We start from the raw sequence: 13,663 nt of genomic DNA, 5'->3' as shown, positions 1-13,663 counted from the left end.
TGTGTTTCCAAGGCAACCAAACCTGAGTTTGAATCCTGGTTTTTGTCCCTATGTCACCTTGGAACTTTGGACTTCTCACTGTGAAGTGGGGAGACTCATGTCCTTTAGGAACTGTCACAAAGGAGGAGGTATGTATGTAAAACCTTGCCCCTGGTCATGGAGTCCTCTGTTCTGCCTACCCATCTCTCAGCACTTGCTTGGCTCCCAGGATCCCTGCTCTTGTCTCAGACTGGGTGCAGTTCTGAGAACGATGTCAAAAACTCCAGAGTTGCCAGGTGTGGTGTCTCACACCTTTAATCCCAGCACTCAGGAAGGAGAAGCAAATGAATCTCTGTGAGTTTGAGACCAGTCTGGTTTACATAGTGAGTTTCAGGACAGCCAGGGATACAGAGAGAGACCTTATCTCAAAAAACAAAACAAGGATCGAGAGAGAGACAGAGACCCAATTTGGATCAACCGTCTGAGCTCTTAAGGTCCAAATGAGGAGCAGAAGGAGGGAGAACATGAGCAAGGAAATCAGGACCACGAGGCGTGCACCCACCCACTGTGACAGTGGAACTGATCTATTGGGAGCTATCCAAGGCCAGCTGGACTGGGACTGAATAAGCATGGGTTCAAACTGGACTCTCTGAACAAGGCGGACAATGAAGGCTCATGAGAAGCCAAGGACAATGGCACTAGGTTTCGATCCTAATACATGAACTGGCTTTGTGGGAGCGTAGCCTGTTTGGATGCTCACCTTCCTGGACCTAGATAGAAGTGGGAAGACCTTGGTCTTCCTGTAGAGCAGGGAATTTGGACTGCTCTTCAGTATCGAGAGGGAGGGGGAGTGGACTAGGGGGAGGAGAAGTGGAGTGGGGATAGGGAGAGAGGAGCTGGGGGAGGGGGCAATATGTGGGAGGAGGGGAAGGGAAATGGGAAACGGGGAGCAGTTGGAAATTTTAATTAAAAAAGAATAAAAAAAAAAAGAAAAAAACAAAACAAAACAACAAGCAAACAAACACCCCCAACAAAAACAAACAAAACTAAAGTTCTTGGGTAGCCATTGGGGTTTGTTAACTTCTCTTCTGCAAGCTATCAAGACACCAGGTCTCTGCAGATGCTGTAGCTTTGGGGAGAACCTATAGGAAAATCAGAGACAGCTGGAACTGCTGGGAGCCTGGCTGAGCTCCTGGTATCTCAAGACAGCCTTCCCATGGCACAGCTCAATGCCTTAGCTCAGGACTTCCTGCGGTGCCATTGACCAGCCCTGCCGAGCCCTGACTCCTCCATAGAGCGCTATAGCCCACTGACTCCTCCATAGAACGCTATAGCCCGCTGCCGTCCTGGCCATGCCTCCTCTGAAAGCCCCTAACATCACTCCCACCTCTTCCCGTCTTCTTCCAAGCAACACGGAGCTCTTCTTCTGTTCTCCTCTCTCCTGGAATTTCTGCCCCAGAAAGTTCTCTCTAGTCTCTTCCTACGCAGACTCTGTCTAAAACTATTTGAATTTCTCATGAACTTAAAACAACGTATTCCTTGCTGGCCAGGTGTAAAACAGCCATACAGCAACTATTCTGGTATTGTCTTCTAAATACTTCCTGGGTGTGACTGTACACTCCTGGAACCTCAGGTTGGGACATTGAGACAGGAAGACAGTGAGCCTGAGCCCAGGCTGGGCTACACAATGAGATACTATCTCAAACACTCCTGGCCTTTTAAATGTTGCTCAATCTCACCTGGGTTTGAAGGGATTGGATAGCACGATCAGGACCTGATAGTTCTTTTTATTCATGATGAATCTCTCTTTCCAGAAAGATTTTTAGGAAAGTTCATTAAATATATAATGTGAGAGGAGATAAGGATTGGATGAAGAAATGGGAAGAGGGGAGGACAAAACTGGCCAGAGGCGGCTATGTTTGCCTGCACATGATGCATGCATGCACGTTCCTAAGGACTCCTTTGGTTCAGAACCTGCTCCAACACTATTTTCCTCCAGTCACTGCTTGACATTGATCTTTTCCACAGGCAGTTTAACTTTGTAAATGTTCTGTTTATGTAGTGGGGCAGCAGCCACAGGGGATTCTGTAGAGAACGCCTCTCCCAGCTCTTCTGCATCGGGACAGGGACAGGGCAGGGACAAACATTCTTTCTCATTCGCCCTCCACAACCCGCAAGAGAAGCAAAGACTGCAGTGACACAGTCCTACACAGCGTGTTTGGATCCGAGGGTATTTGGGCTTGGTAAACAAAACAGCAGACAAGAAGTCACCAGGTGAGAGTTAAATCAATCACTGACCCAGAACGTCATGTGGGCGCCCATTGTGGAAGGCGCTCTCTAGACATAGTACCTTGGGGACAGCAGCTTCACAATGCAAAGGTCTCAATGAAGCCTCTATTGCCCGCCCTTGCCCCTGCTAGAGGAGCGTGCTGGAGGCAAGGACACTGATGTACCCGCAATTTTTCCCTCTGCAATGCAGTGCAGAAGTTAGCTCCGATTAGCACAAATCGGAACAATCAGGAACCTCAGTTGTACCTCCGACTTTCCTCAGATACGCACAAGCAGCCTTTAATTAGGTCTCTTTAATTAGTCTTTGGCTAGTGCTTAAAGCTGTGAAGACTACACACTGTACAAATTCACGACATCTAAGGGGCTATCACTAACATTTATGCATTTCCTGAAATACGATTCATGCAGATGGCGCAAGAATGTCTTGAGGAAGCTGGGCGGTGGTGGTGCACGCCTTTAATCCCAGCACTCGGGAGGCAGAGGCAGGCGGATCTCTGTGAGTTCGAGGCCAGCCTGGTCTAGAAGAGCTAGTTCCAGGACAGGAACCAAAAAAAGCTACAGAAAAACCCTGTCTCGAAAATAAAAAAAAAAAAAAAAAAAAGAGTGTCTTGAGGGGTATTGTGGCACCTGTGAGGAAGGGGAGGTGCTAACGAGCAATGTCCTGCTGATGCGTTTATTTATTTATTTATTTGTTGCAATTGTTTACAATGCTGTTTCTCAATGAAGAGCAAGAAGGGAGAGAATGTCTTCAATCTGGTTAGACAAAGTTGAGAGGGGGATTAGGGCTTTGAGAAGTGAAGAATGGGAGTGACAGCCCACAACTTCTCTGAGCCCCGTCTTGAGGGCAACTCACCAGCCCCTGGGATGGTTCCTTGTGAGAGACATGAGGTCGGATATTGAATCCGCGCTGAGGAAGCTTTACTTGGCAAATGGTTTGGAAAAAGAAGATAGGAGACAAATGGGACTCTCTGGGCACCTGGGGTCCCACTCACCAGAGTCTGGCTGGAGTGAGGAGGGTGTGGTCAGACTGAAGCCAGGGAGGCAGCTGTTGTCTTGGGCCCCTCCTGGTTGTTCCAGCTGTGGGTTTAATATCTGCTGGGTATACAGCCTGAGTTAAAGGACCCTTCATGGTTTTTGGAACTATCTTCCTCTCCTCTTTCTCATCTTTCTCCTCTTCCCTGCTGTTGACTTTAGTCAAGGCTGGTGTTAAGGCCAAAGCAGGCAGAACTTCTCAGCAACTGATTGTGGTATCACCTTCCCATCAGCTTGAAAGAGGAGCAATCATTACCTCATTATTTCTTGGACTGAACACTTATTTCTTTGGTGATCTGCTATTTTTATAAAACCTGCTGTCTCAGGTATTTTGTTATAGTCATGGAAAGTTTGGAATGCCCCACATCTTCTGACTCCTTTGACCTCACATTTTTATAGAACTCTAGGCCTTTGTAATCTTAGAGAGACTTTGCTACCATTTAAGCTCAACAATTTTTTGATATCTTTTTATCTCAAATATTTAAACAGTAAAAATACACTTTAAAACGACACTCTTGACAGGCTATGAAGGGGGTAGAGAAGTAGGGCATGGGACCCTTTTCAGTTTATATCTGAGGTTTCTATTGGAGAAGATGTTTGCAGACCCAGCTCCTCAACTTAGTTATGCAAGAGCTGATGCCCTGAGGTCCCTAGAAGAGGTCCTTTTCTTTTCAAACACTTGTTTCACCTGTTCCCATACAGTTGGTCTAGTTCATCTCGTTAGCTGGAAACAATCCCAATCTTAGGAGTAAAATCTCAAAGCCTGGGTCTCTAATGGCGGCTCTTTGCTCTCGTCCTACTTTGATTGTGCTGTATGAAGCAAAGTCTCCTGCCATCATCCCCTTGCTCGGCCCCAGAGTGACTTTCTGTGCTTGGTTTGTGAACTTTCTTGTCCATTAGACCCATGACATTTTTCTTGACCCGTATAGCTGCTTCGGCCTCCCGTATAGCTGCTGTGTCCTGTGGGCTAAGTGTCAGATATTTCATAGAGGAGTAGGGGGTTCTTAATTTTCATGATTTGGGCTTGGCTCGCTTTTTGGCCACTCTGAGTCTTGCAGCTCCTAAACGTGTGTTGCTACTCATATCGCCTTGAATTCTCAGCGCCTCTCCCCACAGTTTCCCTTGGTAACCCCACTTCCACCCCCTCCCCTTCTGCATCTTCCTGAAACATCACTTTGTTTGGCTAGTCCACTGGACAGAGTCCCAGGGTAGGCATGGAGATGTACGAGCTTGGACTCTGACAAGATTGCTCGTTCACCCGTTAGCATTTCAGCTGCCCCGCTTAATAGATCCTGGCTAAATCAGGGCTTCTCACGGGTGGCTGTGGGTTGGGGGAGCTTTAACAATATTCTGCTCCCCCATCTGCAATGGGTTTGGGGTGGTGAGCACTCAAGAAAGTCTCGGTTATTCCAGTGGTAAGCCAGGTGGAGAAGATGGGGCTGGAACTACCTAACCCTAATTTCTCGCTTGGTGTAACAGGGAAGTAGGCTTCAGGTTTGGAGTTTGACAAACCAAGTTCAAATTCCAGTCAGCAATAAAACCGCAGGGGAAGCTAGTTCACTGTTATGAACGTCAACGTTCCTATAGAATTAATGGAGACTAAGGATGTCCGCTTTCCCAAATGCAAAGGTTCTAGGTGGCCAAAGCACATACTAGGCATTTGAGCAAAGGTAACTTTTATCAGTTTATTCTTAGAACAGTCCCTGTCTCTGGTTTCCTTATTTCTGCCAATGGTGCCATTGCATTTCAATTCTGAGGCTCGGAAGATTGCTTGTTGCCAGGTGTGGCGACCCACACCTCGTAATCCTAACACTTGGGAGGCTGAAGCAGGAGGACCACAGGTTTGAGGTTAGCCCGGCCTTGGTGGAGGAGGGAAATGGCAGATCAATGTCTGTTCTGCCCCCATGAAGCAGGGACGAAGGCTTATGTTCACTCATCCTGGATAAGAGTCTTAACAATTCGCCGTTGTAGGAGGCCTTCCAAATCAGAACCTGCATTTCAATCACATTCCCAGGGAGCCTGAGCGTTTGTGAAAGTTGGAATCTAGGGAGTGGTGGTGGTGTACACCTTTAATCCCACACTCAGGAGGCAGAGGCAGGTTGGTGGATCTCTGAGTTCAAGGCCAGCCTGGGCTACAGAGTGAGTTCCAGAATAGCCAGGGCCATGCAGAGAATCCCTGTCCAGGGGAGAAGGGAGAAAAAGAAAGTTGAAATCTGCTCTAAGGCCTCTCCCTTTCTTGAGACTTAGCAGGGGTCACTGGCAGAGTGAATTCGGGCTCCTGGGGTGGTAACAGTTGACAAATTCCAAGGTCTCACTTAGAGACACTCTGGTGAGTCCAAGTGAGTCAGAGCGGTTGGCACTAGAAACATGTTGTCTTTGGTTAGGGCACGCCTGAGGAGGGCAGTGCTAAAGCCCATCAGCCCCCATCCCATTAGATGCCATCAAGTCTCCACGATGCTCGCCCTTGCCGGGTTAGGCTTGGTGGGTGTGTCAGGCCATCAATCACCAAGAGAGATTACCACAGGTCACGGAAGCTGCCGCTCACAGGCAGAGGAGCAGGGCTTGCTTCAGCCCCAGGAGCCTGGCAGCAGCTCCTATGGTCTGTCCAGAGGCCGTTGTGCCCTGCCCATCTATGGGGCTGACACTGTAGTGCGTTAGAGTCCCCCAGAGACTCTGAGATTTCTTACAAATATATTCTGGGTGTGCTTCTATTCTTACTTTATTTTTTCTATCTGTCTTCCTTTTTTTTTTTCTCTGTGTAGCCCTAGCTGTCCTGGAACTCACTCTGTAGACCAGACTGACTTTGAACTCAGGGATCCAGGGATCCACCTGCCTCTGCCTCCCGAGTGCTAGGACTGACATCACGTGCCTTGCCAATATTTTGTATTTCTTGGCATCTCAACCATGGGTCCCTGTAGTCATTCCTACCTGATTTCAGTGTATCACTCATTTGGCTAAAATCTCCTCCTAAACTTCACGGAACACATTCTGTACAGCTCTACATTACAGCAATAGATTTATTGAATTCCCCTTGGCAAAGAACATCTGTCTTCCCAATTGCTGCCTCTCACACCCAGGGCAGGGTGGGCTCAGGGGTGGGCGCATCGCTCCCATTAAGACTGACTGATGGGAAAAGCTGAACCTTCAGGCCACAGCTGTAACCGCTGTAACACTCAGAGTGTCTTGCTTTTCTGCCATAGTGTTTATCAGTATTTACAGTTAGACAATTTTGCTTTATTATACTTGCCTATTGGCCTGCAACCTTCCCAGAGGGCAGAGTCTCCACTGGTTTTACACATTGCTTCGTCCTGGTGTTAGGTGCAGTGTCTAGCCACTGACATTCTTAGGAACTGATTCGCTGAGTCACGGGAAGAAATGGGTGGATGATTCTGGGGACTTGAAGGGCTAGAATGAGATTTTGTGCTGTGCTGAGAGGAAGCAAAGCCTGGGGCCAGACTTCTCCCAATCACAGGTCCAGGTAAGGGGCTTACAGCATAATGCCAAGGACATATAGTCTAGAGAAGCATGCCCCTGCCTCAGGTCAACAGTCTAGGGCACAAACACCAGTACTCTAGCCTCACGGTTCGCCGCTGAGCTTTCGGCTTTGGCTTGCCACAGCTGCAAAGGGCTGAGCCTCCAGCACCAGTTGGGTAGACTGGCCCATCCTGGGGATACCTAGACCATTCTGAGGATAGTAGATAGAGAGGAAGCATGGCTTATCAGAGCCTCCTTGATTAGATCAATGAGATGCTATAAAATAGTCTCAATCCCAGCTACTAAACACAGGCCAAACCAAACACAAGACCCGGAGTCCCCGAGGCCTCACTGTGGGGGTACTGCTGCCTCTCTTCCCTTTGTAGCCTAGCTGTGTCTTCCAATTCAGACTGCCCTGCCCTGCTCACTACTGCTTAGTGCCTGAAACTCAGCTCTCTTGTCAGCTGTCGGCCACCTGCAGGCCCCTCCATCATCTGTCCTGTTCTGGTTTCCCATCCCACTGGTCCCTGGCAGATGAAGTGTGTAAGACAGCTCTTGTGTCTGGCAAAGCAAGGGGATACAGGTACCCATGTGTCAAAGCCAAGATCCCGTGATCAGCGATTATTCTGTGCGCGGAACAGATCTGAGCTGGGGTTATAATATAATCCATCAAGGAGGAAGCCCAGGCTTCAGGCTTCAGGCAAAGAGGACCAGACATCTTAACCAATACCAACAAAGCACTGGCATGACTTCGGGTTAAAGAGTTCTTCATAAGGAATGCCTGGAGAGGTGGAGAGACCCCAAAGATGTCAACTTCACATTTGAGCTGCACTGTGTGAAGGGGGTAATACAGGGGATGGCCTAATGCCAGGTTAAGAGAAGCAGGGTGATGTGGGGTGATGTGGGGTCACTGACAGCCTGTAATCAACCTGTAGGGTGTGTGGGGTGAGTCATGGCCCACGAATCTTGTCCCTGATGTGTCCATACAAAAACAACGCCCCTTTGCATTTACAGAAGGCATGCGCCGGCCATTCACCCGGGTGAGACAACTTCGTGACCAGGTATAGAGTGCCCCTCCCCCACTGCCCTGGAAAAACAGCGTTCAATGAAAAGTAGACACAACAAAATGCTGCATATAAAAGAAAAGGCCTAAGTGTGAGTCTTGGTGGACATATAAGACAGCAAAGTTTTGCTAAATTACAAAACTTGGGTAATATCAATGCCTAGCATCCCTTGCACCATGTGTTTGCCTATGTAATAACTGTAATAAACCATGAGCAAGTGTGAACCATGACAGTTTAATTTGCCTCCATAAAATGTGGTGAATTGTAGCAAAAGTTTGTTTGCTGTTTATCCACCCTCCCACCTCCACCCATCCACTTATCCCCACCCTCATTGGCTCTGGACAATGATAGGCGTTCTCGAACATTCTCTCTTGGAGGAAGATGCTTGACAGCTGTACCTGACGAGGACCTTGATCTCACGGAGAAGCAGTTTGGAAAGTGGGGAGCTGGAATTTCTGTTACTGGCTCTCCCCTCATCCAGTTAACGCCCCACTTTCTGCTGGTTTCAGATCAAAACCTGGTCACCGCTAAAGAAGAGCGGTTTACTTTAAAAACTCACAGAGCGTTTGGCCAAATCATTAGGATTTTTAAAAAGCTCTTTACAACTCAAGGCTTCTGTGAGAACACGAGTGTTGAGACAAGCTTTCACCTCTGAAACCTGTTGCCACCGAGTCTCTTTTGTGGCCTGGAAGAGGTGAAAGACCCCCGAAGGATGTCTTTCTTCTGGAGAGAGCCCCTACCCAAGGATCAGTCGAGACCACTCATGCGGATGCAAACAGCAAGAGGATTTTTTATTCTGTCATGACAGGGTCCCTCAGGTTCGGGATATGAAGGACATCAATAGCTGTTACAGCCCATCTTTTAAAGCAAAAAACCACAGAGACAAGGGGGCGGAACCTGTAACTTATTGGATTGGCTTATTTAAAAAGGCTATTACCAATAATTAGCTGGAGAGTGATTGCCAGATCAGATGAGGTAAAGGGAAACTTCTGAAGGTCACTTTGCCCCTTCTCAGGGACTAAGTCAAAACATCAGTAACTGAGTCATAACCTAAGGGTTATCATGCCCCCATTTAGGGAGATGGAAAGTTTTCAACATCTCAGTACGTGCATGCATAGCTGTTATGTCCTTGGTTCCCAGGGGAGGTGGGGAAGTACTGAGAGTCATCAGAAATGGCTTTAGATTTTTTTTAAAGTTTTACATTTTTTTAGGGTTGAGGGGGCTTACAAATGTATTTAGAGTCTTTCAGAGGGACATTTCTGAAGGACTGTTAATAGAGAGGACTGTTTTCCTGCCAAGGAAGCTGGTATCCTAGACTCACCAGAAGAGGGATTAAAGCATTGGGAAAAAATTAAAGCGGACAGTCTCAAAAGGAGAGATGGGGGTTGGTTTGATTGCTGACCAGATTTGTGGTGGGAATGTCAACAGACCTGGATCTAAAGGGCCAGGGGACCAGGAACTGTGGAGTTCGGCGAGTTGCCGTGTAGAGGGGATTATGTGGAAGTGGTCCACAGTCCCCAGGGCAAGATAGTACAGAGGAAGGGCCGAGAGCATGGACTAACTGGGGAGGAAAAGATCTGCTGGCAGACATGGGTGACAGGGAAGGGAAATCAAAATGACATTGCATACTGGTGAGGGGTGGAGTTAGAAAGGGCATCTATGTGTTCTGTGGCCAGACAGTTCCTTCCCAGAACTATACACAGCAATGCCCAGTAGTGACACGCGTGTAAGCGCCACAGGGGGAATGAGTCAAATGCCCTCAGCAGTGTAGTGGTAAACAATGACAGCAGGAGAGGCAGGGCTTGCGGCTCCACCCGGTAGTGTAAATGGCTCTCAGGAAACTGAAGGAAAACAGCAGAGGAGTGGGGACTGTACCAAGTTCAAAGCCAGGCTTTAACTTGCAGGAGTCAAGGTTTAGATTCTACTGGAAGGGGTGCATGGGTGATGGCCACATTTGTTTCTTTATTCAGATGCTGCTTCCCTGGGCAAGTTGGTTTATGAATATTCATTAGGAAGCATACATGTGATATGCGCACTTCAGTTTAAGTCTATCACGCTTTATAAAAAAGATAGACTGACAACGCAAAGTGTAGCAAAGGCAGCTGGGAGTCTATTTCGGGGTGATGATTTGAGATGCCTGGAGAGGCAGGTGTAAATCCGGGATGTGATTAGCAATGCATGATTTTGGTCTGGAGGGGATCAGGGCTGCATACACCCAACTTGGGGACCATCTGAAGAGAATGACAGCGAAGAGGGGAGCAGGACACGAGAACAGTAGGAGGGCAGATGAAGACAGGAGGGGTCCCGAGTTCATGAGCCAGTCCTTAGAGACCAACCGTTTCAGCACCCACGACACAGTGGCTTGGGTACTGTCCGCATGGCTTATTTCTTAACACGATGGGAGTAGATGCTCCTTTCTCTCTCAGGAGATAATGCCCCCGTCCCACACACCTCTCCTTTGTAAAGATGCTGGGATCCAATTTTGGGCCTTACACCTACTAGGCAAGCCAGCCTCTTTTCTCCAAGGTGGAGGAAACAAGCTAGCCGTGGTAAAGCAGAACTAAAATCTCGGCGTTTAGGAGGTGGAGGCAGGGGGACCAGTAGTTCAAGGTCACGATCTTCTGCCTCGTGTGTTCAGGGCCAGTCTGGGCTGGTCGAGACCCTCCGTCAACAAAATAAACAATTAAACAAAGAAAAACTGAGGAAAGAGTGAACGTGGTGAACCGTACAGTATTAGGAGTGGAGTAAGGGGACCCCCTCAGCTTTCTGCTTCCAGGTGTCTCTGATGTACAGCTCTGAACAGCAGGGGGCAGTGAGGCTCCTGGTTAGCTTGTGTTCAGGACCTGGCCTCTACCCTACTCTTCCAATCTTAACTCTGTCACTCATTGAGACTTTACGTGGAAATGTCAAATTCCTTGGAGGGAAGTGCTCTAGGCCAGCTGTTCCCACGCTTACCCACGTCTGTGCTGCTGCTTCCAGGAAGACAGATGACTGAAGTCTTGGCATTGGGACTTCTTAGCATAATAACATGTCAGGATAAGTTCTACTTCTCTTAGTTTCCTGTGCTTTAAAATGAGGTGGACACCTCCAGGGCACCGCTGAGTCAGCACCTGTGAGGACCCTAGCCCAGGGACCAGCAGAAGGTGGCAGATGGCCGTTTGTGGCTGGTCTCACTTCACAACCCCCTGCTGAGATGACCACATCAACGGTGATGTTTTCCAGCCATCGCCAGCAGTTTCCCTTGGTTAGACAGAGCAGTTGGATCTCTGCGACTTCTGATACGTCTGCTCTCATATTTGAAATCTCATCGCTCATTTCTCACAGCATAAGGTTAAATGGAAACACAGTTGTGAGCACAGTTGTTGGAGGGCAGCTGGCTGGTCATGGTCTGTGTCTCAGCCTGGTGGTGGTGACACAGGCGTGTTAATTTATGGGGAACGTATTGCCGAAGAGCTCCACTTGCAATTGGTTCACTATTCTAGATACACATTATACCTTAATAAAACGTAAAAGCCAAAATAAAACAGAAACCTTTGTTACAGGCTGTCTGAATGCGGAGTACGTTCTGCTTTTTTCTCTGCCGCCTGATCTCATGGTGGCCATGTGAGACTGTGAAGACAGGCCAGCCTGAGGCAGCTGCCAGGTCTCTGATGAGCAAAGAGATCCTGCTATCCTCTTAAAAGCCAAATTAGAAGAAAAACTAAAGACGAAGTGTACACAAGTAGCACATATGTGTGGAAGAAAGGTGTTCAAGTTTGCCTTGAAAACCAGAAAAGTCCTCATAAAAGATGTTAGCTACTCATGAGCTGGGTATTGACCACTGATAGAGAAGAATTTACAAAGGAAAGTGAAAGAAAGAGATGAAAATTAATGTGTATTAGAACCAAGACTCAGGAGTATTCTAATGTCTCTCTCTCTGCATGTGTGTGTGAAAGAGAGAGACAGAGAGAGATCATGAGTTGGATCATAACAACTCAAGAATTTGGGCTTTTTCCCTTTTTCCTCCAGCCAGATGGGCCCTCTGCCAGGATCCTTTCTATTTCTACCATTTACAATTCTGCCGCAATGCTGCCATCGTCACCAGTTCATCACTAATACTACCGCTTCCTTCGCCGTCACCACCACCAGACTACCTATTCTAATTGTACTCATAGAATGAATCAATAATAAAAATGCTAAAACCTGACTTTTTGATTCAAGGTCTCGGGTTTCTTAGCAATGTAAACCACTGCCTGGTGTTAGGAGACTGCTGGGAGCTGACCAAGGAGCTGTGAAAATAACCTAGAGGTCTGCGGATCCCTTTTGGGAAGAGAAGTAAGGGCTTGGGGCAGTGGGGAGGTCCCTCAGCTCCAGAATTAATAGGTGTGTTTCTTAGCGGCTGTGCACTTGCATGCACTCCAGTGTCCCTTGAAGAGTCGCGGCATCAGGGAAGTGGGGACAAATGAACACTAGCCACTGACGAGAACAAGGAGGGGCCTTCAGTGGCGTTTGGAGGTGCTTTGGTGCCCTCTAGTGCATGCCGCACGCCTGGGCCCGGGGACTGTATGTAGCTTCCCTAGGATGTGTCACCAAGAGAAATGGGCCATGCAGAGGCAGGTGAGGGGAAAGAAAGGGCTTTTTAGTCCCGGGCAGCTGTAACCTGGGTCCTCATCTTTTCACCGAAGTGGAGAGGGGCTCTTTCTGAATGGAAGGGGCTTACCGTTCTCAAACTTCGACGCACATAGCAATCATCAGGGGCTCGAGGGTGCAGCTTAAGGTGAGTTCTAGTCCTAGACTCTAGCTACTCAGTCTAAAGACTCCCTGGGAATTTGTAGTTTTGACCATGCCTGAATGATTGCGATTCAGGTGAGTTTGGACTGAACTTTAAAACCAAACCAAAATAATACATGGAAATTTGACAGCTACAGGGAAACTGATAGAACTGGAGGTGATTATTCTAAATGGAAGAAACAAACCACACGCTGAAAACAAACATTTTCTCTCAATGTGGAATGCAGTAGGTGTGTGTGTGTGTGTGTGAAGATGGCACACACACCCTCTATGGCACACTCTCTCTATGGTACACTCTCTCTTATGGCACACTCTGTCTATGGTACACTCTGTCTATGGCACACCCTCTATGGTACACCCTGTCTATGGCACACTCCCTATGGTACACTCTGTCTATGGCACACTCTGTCTATGGCACACTCTCTATGGTACACCCTGTCTATGGCACACTCCCTATGGTACACTCTGTCTATGGCACAATCTCTATGGTACACCATGTCTATGGCACACTCCCTATGGTACACCATGTCTATGGCACACTCTGTCTATGGTACACTCTGTCTATGGCACACTCCCTATGGTACACTCTGTCTATGGCACACTCTGTCTATGGCACACTCTCTCTTTGGTACACTCTCTCGATGGCACACCCTCTCTTACTGCCCATGGGGGCAGCACAGAGAACCAGATAATGTGAAACCCACTCCTGCCCACGCTGAAACTGTTCCCATCTAAAGCCTGGGGCTGTGGTCAAGGAGCAAGGTTGATGTCAAGGAGGAGGAAGCCACCCCTAGCAGCAGCTGGCAAGTCCAGGAGGGGTGATAGATGTGCTGGGCCAGCCTAGGATGCAGCTCTATCTTGTCCTGCTCTAGGCCAGAGTACTAGCAGTGTCTCTGGGCATTACATCTTTCAGGAGGTTTAAGAACAGATACGACCCACAAATGAGCAGAGTTGAATTCCATGATCTTTAATTTTTAATTTATTTTTTAAAGGTGATCTCACTATGTATCCCTGGTTGGCACTGAACTCACATGGGTCTGTTTGCCTCCTGAGTG

The sequence above is a fragment of the Chionomys nivalis genome, chromosome 14 (genome assembly GCF_950005125.1).
Source record: "Chionomys nivalis chromosome 14, mChiNiv1.1, whole genome shotgun sequence".
NCBI lineage: Eukaryota > Metazoa > Chordata > Mammalia > Rodentia > Cricetidae > Chionomys > Chionomys nivalis.
This window is presented reverse-complemented; position numbering follows the sequence as displayed.